Source organism: Pinus tabuliformis, chromosome 3_1, assembly GCF_031772625.1.
Source record: "Pinus tabuliformis cultivar Carrire ecotype Pingquan chromosome 3_1, CPIR1, whole genome shotgun sequence".
In the NCBI taxonomy this organism is placed as follows: Eukaryota; Viridiplantae; Streptophyta; class Pinopsida; order Pinales; family Pinaceae; genus Pinus; species Pinus tabuliformis.
Genome location: NC_142301.1, coordinates 522,736,788 through 522,745,993, shown reverse-complemented (window position 1 = coordinate 522,745,993; position 9,206 = coordinate 522,736,788). Strand labels below are relative to the sequence as shown.

Here is a 9,206-nt window from a genome sequence, read left to right as displayed (position 1 = left end):
GCGGGTATGGTTGAATGGTAAAATTTCTCTTTTCCAAGGAGAAGATGCAGGTTCAATCCCTGCTACCTACCCTTCACATGGAATATGAAAAAGAATAGTTCATGTATTGATCGTTTCTTTTCCTCACTTATAATTCAATTATAAAATGATAAGTGAGAGAGAAATCCTTTCCAAACCAAAATACTTCGTATGTTCTGGTCTGGCGGAGATGAGATTTGAACCCGTGACCTAGAGGTTATGAGCCTTGCGAGATACCAGAATACTCTACTCCACACCATTGATTTATATAATAATCACAATGGGTACACAAAACAATAATGGGACATAGTACCCCTATCGATATATAGGGATTGGGGTACTATATCCCATTATCACATGAAAATTAAATTACTTTTCTTCTTTTCCTACCAGCTGGATTTTGTTATCCTAGGTAATAAACATGCGCGGGCCATCTCACGGAGTATGTGTCTGGACAATCCAAAGTCTCGATAGTTGGATCTAGGTCTTCCAGTTGAAGAACAACATCAATGGAGACGTGTAGGTGCACTATTATGTGGTGAAGATTGCAATTTTCTATGAATTTCCCATTTTTCATCTAATGATGACACTTTCCTCTTTTCCTCCAAAGATTGATGAATTAAATGATATTTCTGTTCCAATGCTTGTCTCTTCTTCTCTCTGTGAATGAGACTTTCTCATCATAATAGTTCAGTCAGTACTATTACCTACTAGGAATCAAAATATAGATCAGATTTTAGATGGAGTAATATTATGTTGATCACTTTGTCTCTGTGGGGTATTGTCATACAATGACAATACCCATTCACTGATGAAATTGATGAAGAATAATTAACCAAATTTACTTGATGTAGAGGAAATTAAAAAAGTTTCATAAGTGAATACATAATGTATAGAAAAGTGAGCTAATCCAACTAATCATGCTTGAATAATGGAAAGGGCTACTGGCTTGTCTCTCCATCAAACTAAATTAGATAAAGGCATGCGTTCATGGGCCCATGCAAGAGTTTTGATAAGTTCCTGCTAATATCCATGCTAGGAAATAAGGAACATAAATCTAGTAGCGCAAACAAGATTCCCAAATAATAACATCCACGCCCAAATAGATAAACTATTCATACCAAAAGGATTGTATCCATTAATAAGTTGTGAAGAATTTAACCATAGATAGTCTCTTGACCATCCCATTAAATAAGTGGAAGACTCATTAAATTGTGCTACATTACCATGCCACAATGTTATATGCTTCCAATGCCAATAGAAAGTAACTCATACAATAGTATTCAACATCTAGAAAACTGCTAAATAAAAAGCATCCCAAGCCAAGATACAACAAGTAACACCCCATCCCGGACCATCGCAAGGAAAACTATAACCAAAATCTTTTTTATCTGGCATTAACATGGAACCACGTGTATCCAAAACACCTTTAGCTACGATCAATGTAGTTGTATGAAAACTTAGAGCAATAACATGATGAACCAAAAAGTCTCCAGGACTGATTGTTGAGAGCAATGAATTATTATTATCATTAATAGCATTTGACCAACCAGGTAACCATATGCTCTTACCTGCATCGAATGCTGGACCACTTGTTGAATATAGGAGTATATGAAACCATCTAATGTCTTACCATGAGCAGATTTTATCCACTGAGCAAATATGGACTCGATCAAGATTTGTTTTTCTGGAGTACCGCAAGCAAGCATAACATCATTATGGATATAAAGTCTCAAGGTATGGAAACCTAGTAATAAACTACCCCAACTAAGATGAGATATTATAGCTTCTTTCTGCTCCAACATTCTCACCAATACATTATCCTTATTTTGTTCCAGATTGGTTGAGGGGAAAGTACCCCTAGGGTCCTTTGGGTTAAGAGTGTACAAGACTGAAAATTGCTTATTCAAAGAAACACACACATAGCCATTATCTTTACTGTAATCAAATTCTAATGTTGAGGGTACGTACCTAAGGTCCTACGTTCGAGAAGGCCTTTAGGGTCCAAACCCTTCTTGGAGTTCCCTTCTTCTCCTTTGACCTGTAAAACAAACAAATTAAAGAATACAGCAGTACATGTAAAAATACTTATACATAAACCATCTTCATGCTATAAAGTTAGTTATAAAAATCTTTAAGTAACTACTTGCATAAGAATTCAAAACAAGAATCTCATAAGCATAAAGAAAGATTGTTTTGGGAACCAAGACATGTTTCTTTATATAAAGGCAAGTAAAGTACATATGACGGAAAGATTTCACCTGAAACACCTTCAGCAGGCTCCAAGCAAAGCTTCCTCCCGGATTCGTTCCAGCCTCAAGCCTCCAACAAGAGCTCCTTCCAAGTCTTACTCAATGGTGATATAAAGGATGAATGATCACCAATACACATGGAAACAAGGGTTTCCTATGCAAAATGGGGGAAGTGCAGAAAGCACCAAGGACTTCAGACCTAGTCTAAGGGAAAAATTTCAGCATAATAATCTCTCTCTTTTCTCTCTCCCTTAGGCCTTCCCTTTGATGTCTTTTTATACCATATCCAAAGTAGTTTTTTAGTTAGGAGTTAGTTGGGAACAGTTGGGCCACGACCACTAACAGGTGACCAACAGGTAAAACCCATGATCTCCGCCCGAAAATAAGGAATTATTTATTTTTTAAGTGTTTTAATACATACACGCGGGTTGCGTATACACAGACCCGCGTGTGCACGCGTTTAACTCAGGGCAATGTCGCGTATAAGGGATAAAACACTATTTTTTAAATTTTAGGACCAGGTCTGGAAGGAGGGGTTTCCCTAGGCCATGAGTGCAGCATCACAAACCATAAGAGCGAGATTTGGAGCTATAACAGATGCCCCCTAATATATGAGGTCAGAAGGGGAACATGATGGCCGAAATATATTATGTAAGTACATGGAAAGGAAGTCTTGTCGAGAAACCGAGGAGGACTTCACTAGAATTCAGCCTGCCAAGCCACCAAAAGGAGATCAGAAAGAAACACTGTCTGAGGCGGGCATACCCATGCTCAGAATAAGTAAAGCATGTCCGCATATCAAGTACAAGCGGATTCACTAAGTATACAAGTATAAATGACTGGAAGATACATAATGGATCATCTGATCATAAGGAGCAAGTACATGTCTGAATATCACATATAAGACTGTCAATGATGCTGAAAGATGCAACAGATCACTGATATCAAAGACTGATCCCAAAAGGTACCAACTGAACATGATGGAATAGGATGGTACTACACTGCAAACTCAGGTGCCAGTATATAGAATGTCGCCATGACTGACTGCAACATATAAAGTGGAGTGGTATCAACTAGCAACAATAGGAGCAACTGTCAAGTGAACCAATGAATGTTGATACAACCTGAGGTCTTCACCGACCGCCGCGGTACATTTCTACACCATGGGAATAAATGATCTGAAGTCGACCATGTGAGAAATCGTTTGATTACCGATCATTGATGTATACCGTTAACAAACGCGAGACTACTCACCGATAATGATAATGAGCGTCAAGGTACCCAGTACAATCTAACAAGTGTGAATAGATGAGCTGAAGTCGAACACTTGTAAGAATCTATCGATCAAGAGACAATGATGGTTTCCCACTGTCGATAGCGAAGGATCTGCCACTAATGTGTGCAAACCCCAAGGTACTGCCAAATGGACTCTAGATCTTTGCCCCAGAGCAATGAGTCGGAGTCGATAGGGAAAGATCCGCTAGAAGGAAGGCATTAAGGCATCCTCCATCAATCTAGCGCGAGTGTAACCCGTAGGCCAATAATGTGGAAGGAATCGGATGAAAAAGATGTAGTAACCCAACCGAAGTACGTTTCCGGCGTACACAAGATGTGGCTAGCGCACGGCAGAAACCCTCTGAACCAACCAATAATGAAAGCTGACACAGAGGCGAGGTATCCACCAATAGGGTCAAATGGAAACCAAGGTACTGCACGAATCCCAATGTGTGATAATGTATGCTGATGTCGAATACAAGGGAAACCACTCAGTCAAAGACCCATGATACTGATCGATGCTGAGCACAAGGTGACCTATCAATAATGAAAATAGGGCCAGGGTGCGGCTCTAGGCCTGTCCTCAGAGCAAGGTGTCGTCGTCGATAAGGACAAGACCCGCCAGCAAGAAGTCAATGGGGACCTTCTCAAACCGGCACAAGTAAAGGACCAATATAGCTGATGTGATGATAGACATGATACTGACAACCAGGGATGGCCGACTGAAAAATGAGTCAAGAGACACCGCAGAGAGGCCGACTCAGGTTAACTTCCCTTGAACAAAAGCACGACTCAATGTGACTATATGGCAGCATATGATGACTCTGTATAAGTTCGCCATGCAGGAGGCACGAACGAACCCTCCATATGATTGGAAGAGATAACCAATCGGGGGAGAACTGACTCAATAACAAGGTAATGGCATACCTAAGTCAAACTAAATCCCACCCATGCGGAGGAGCCTTTTTTTTGAGTGCTTTGTTCAAGGGCGACATGACTGACTCTAGATGCCAACAATAAATGGAAATAATGTCCCTGTTCCCGCTCTTTTTGGAATATTTTTTTTTTTTTGTCTTTTTCTGTTAAGCTGGAAAAAGAGTAAAATAATGCTATGGTACAGTGGAAAGAACGAGTGTCGGTGAAACAAATGATCTAGTTCCTGGGAAGGGAACGTTCCTATGCTCAATGCAGGGAGGTGAAAACTGGTCAGTGACACTCAGAGGTATGTTCCTTTCATGGATCAGGGTATGTCAAGCTGCAGAAGTCAAAGGTATGCAAGGTTGATTTTGCAGACGTCATGGTCAAAAGTTGGCTTAAACACAAGTCCAAGTGAAGCCGGCTCTAGGCCAAAAGGTGCAAATGGTCAACATGCAATGCAGAAGTACAACTCGACACACATAGGAGCCTCTAGGGTATAAGGCCAGAACGAAGCGAAGAAGCAAAGAGGAATGAGTCTTCAACGCATAAGTCATGGCGGGACTACAGAGGACTCCCGAGCCTACTAAAAACGAAGCAACATGGGCAACAAATGTCAGTGAGGTGCTAACTACGATGCCCATGTAAAGGGATGGCTCTACCATCGTGTCATGATTTAAAGAATCGGCGAGTGAAAATGGCTTACGAACCATAACACGATGGGGTGGACCCTACGTCAGATGTATCGGTCACATGGAGGCTAGTATGCATAATGCAATGGAAAAATGGTGTCCCTAACCTATATGCCAGTGAAAGCACGATACCTGCCATGATGGGTCAGCAGTCATGGAACCGTCTCGAACTGTCGAAAAATGTCCAAAATGTCCTGAAAAACAAACCAAACTCGGCATTCCAAGCTCCCAAGTTAAAAGTCACATGAGGCCAAACAAAAGAAAATTTTAAAAAAAATTTGCATTTTCAAAACTTATAAAAGGCATTTTTGACTCACCATTTTCACCATTTGACTTGGAGAGCAAAAATTGTGGAGCAAAAGGAGCAAACTTCCCTATGACCAATTCAACCGTTCAAACTTGCCGAAAACTTCCAGGTAAGCCTTAAACTTGTCTTGCAATTAATTGTGATAGTTTTTAGGAATTTTAGTTGATGTTCTACCGTTGGATTTTTGCAAAAATTCCTTCGCGGCGTACACGCGGGTTGGCAATATTGAACTCGCGTATACAACGGCCCTACACGCAACTGTGTATATAGGAACCCACGTGTGCGCAGTGAACTAATTTTATAAACAAAACTAGCGGATGAAAATGATTTTTTCTTCCAGGACGAATATCACATGGCGTGAAAGAGAGCATTCAGCCGTGGATAATGAAGTCATGGGCAATGATGAAGCATTAGATGCTCTACGGGGATGCGGGTTGCTTAAAGTCTTCAAATTGCCAAATATGAAAGCGAACACGCGTCTGCTCGAGAGGCTCATTGATTATTGGGATGTCGATGAGGAAGCATTTGTGATTGATCAGATGCCACTCAGGATAGAAGTGGAAGACATGTATTTTATCACAGGCCTTTCCCGAAGGGGAGAGGTAGTACATTCCTAGGGCAGGACACAGAATAGCCTTAGTGTAGATGACTATGTACAGATTTACTACCCAGGTCATCGGAAGGTCGGGAGCCAAATCTCTATCCCACATGTGGCGAGTTTGTCACTCAGGATAATCTTGTTCACCATAGCTCGAGTGAACGGATCATCCTCACTACATCAGGCGTCATGGGTAACCATGAGCGTGGCAGTGGACTGTCTCACTACTGTGTTTGACTGGTGTACTCCTGTTCTTGCCAACATGAAGGAACAACTTACTTCTATCAGGAGGGGACAGACCAAGAACTTTGGGTTCGGAACCATCTTGTGCACTTTCTTCTTCAAGAAGGTTCCCGAACTCTGCCCCATGGTAGTAGTTGCCATCAGTAGCCCACGTGATCCACGCATGGGCCGGTGGGCTGACCTGATGAAATGTCTTGGGGGTGGGGAAGTCCCAAGGAATGCATTTGACGATGACTTCTTTACCTGGTGGGAGCAGCAAATCATCGCCGTGGATGACTACCCCTATGCTGGGATGGATTTCCGAGGAGATCCTGATCTAGTGTTACCACCAGATGCAGCATGGGGCGACATTGGTAAGAATTTTTTATGATTTTATGATTTTTTTTGGATTTTTCAAATATAATGATAAATTTTGAAAAATATTTTTTTTTTTTGATGAGATTCAAATGACTAATATGATGATCATGTTCCAGACATTGGGCCTATATGACCAGATGGATTCCCACGGCATGGACGGCGTGGCGAGGAGCCGAAGAGGTGGCTGCCAGTACGGAACGGACCCTAAATAATGTCCAGCGACACTTGGCGAGACTGAGCTGCCGAGTACCGATGGCCGAGATAGAGGACCTTCCTCCGGATATGCAGCGTCATGTGGTTGGCATGCCACGTGACTGGGTTCGCGGCTTTCGGCGCGTGGCCAATGCTATAGTGACATACTTAGACGCTCAGCCTGAGCGGAGGCGTTAGATATGCCTGACATGATTATGGGCATTTGAGTCCCAATTTTGTATATTTTTGGACACACATATGTACACTCGAGGCAATTTATGATATATATATATATATATATATATATATATATATATATATATATATATATATATATATATATATATATATATATATATATATATATATATACAGTTTGACTTTTTGATGTATGATTTTATGATGATGAATGATTGATATGCCAGTCTAATGCTTGATTAGAGATAGAATCAGCTAACCAATTTTGAGATCTTGGAATGTGCAAATAATTAATGTAAATAAATGATCTTTGCAACAACCTCACCCTTAAATATTGGCGATATAATAATGGATCCCTAACGCGATAAATGTTATTTAATTGAGACACTATCAATTGAGAATCAAGATATACTACCAACGAGTCGATCCCATAAGAGATTGCCTCGGATAATAAATTGATAACAGCTGTATACTCGGCCATATTGTTTGAAGCAAGACTGATACACATGCCTCTCGATACCATCAATTGACCAGTTGGATAATGAAGTACCCAAGCTGCGGAAGCAAGATTCCGAGTGTGTCGACTAGCACCATTGGAGAACCCAAAATAGACCAAATCATCCATCAGCACCTGTCACAGCAGACCAAAAAGCACTGATATCAGAAAACGCTCGACGATATATGTATAAATATATACATAAAGTACAAAGAAGTCATTGCCCAGCCTGAACTAAGCAAAGTACTTCTTTAGGTAGAGCCCATCAGGGGGCTCCGCCAACTTACTCCTAGGGATGTTTATAGGTACGATGATCGAACCAATCAATATACTCTCTTCGGCAAATGAATGTGTTGGAGCCAAAGGGACCGTACAAACATCACTAGTCGAACTGGAGGATCGAGATTCGACTTCATGCACAGGGGAATGAAAGTGTAACCGATGATGTAAATCTTCCAAAGGTCGATCTACAGCCGTCATTGCTTCGAATACCGCTTCATCCGATGGAAAAACAATATCCGAGCAATCCGATGCAGAGGTGGAATCAAGGGTCCGAAAATGAGCCACATCACCATCTATCTCCTTCCCTAAGGAAGAAGTAGAATAGTTATCTGCAGAGTTATCTATAGATTCATATCTAAGCTCTACTGCAGATATAAGAGATTCTATTCCACCCACCTCGTCGTCACCTGATGTGGTCACAGATGAAGCTAAGGTTCCAGGATTCGAAGAATAAGGAGTTTGGACAAACTCTCGTCGTAAAGGATCCCTGGAGGATGAAATTATATCTATACCAGTTGTAGGAGGGGGAAGATTAAACGTACCCATCAATGAAGAGTACATCCCAACTCCTAGACTCTCGATAGGTGGATGGGGGCTACCCACTAAAGGAATAGTAGAGTCAGAGTTTGCTTGAGGATCAACTGGACAATAGTCCAATTGGTCAACCTTAACGATTTTCCCCTCATGAGGAAAGCAAATGACACGAAACAGAGTCGAAACCATGGCATCCATCTCGTATACCCAGTTCCTTCCTAATAGGAGATTATAGTCTAGGTTAGCGTCTATGACCTCTACTTCAATATTAACGACCTTTCCTCCAACACATATAGGAAAAGCCGGGATAATCCCGTATGGTCTATGAGAATGACCATCAAATGTTGTCAATAGGGTGGGTGAAGGAACAACCGACGGTGATCCAATGGCCTTCCAGCATGACATAGAGACGACACATGTGGAAGTTCCCTCATCTACAACCGTCCGAAAAATATTTGTTTTCTGGTAGGTAGACTTTATTTGAAAAGCCATGTGATGAGGAAGTCTCTTTTTAACATTACTCATATCAAAAGTGTGAGCTAAGGAATTACTTGGATCTACTACCCCCATTGTCGATAGCAAGGCGCTTTGTTGAGCAGGACATGACTGGAGAACCTCTAACGCGGACATAGCACATGGAATCTGGGCTAGATCCTCAACAATGGAATAATTCTAGGCTACCCTAATATTAGGGTTGATAGTCGTGCGTTTTGCGGAACCTTTCGGTACCTGAGGTATAGTCTCAACAGAAGGTCGCTCAATATGAAGCGGGTTGTTAGTTTCGGGAACTGTTTTACCCTTGGAAGTTTCACTTTCACCATAATCGCGTGACCGTGTGGTCACATTA

At 41.4% G+C, this 9,206-nt stretch overlaps 1 non-coding gene across 1 annotated transcript; it reads left to right on the top strand.

Moving 5' to 3' along the window:
- Positions 1-71, top strand: TRNAG-UCC (transfer RNA glycine (anticodon UCC)). The gene has a single exon. It is a non-coding gene; the product is annotated as a tRNA-Gly (tRNA).
- Positions 72-9,206: the final 9,135 nt, after the last annotated feature.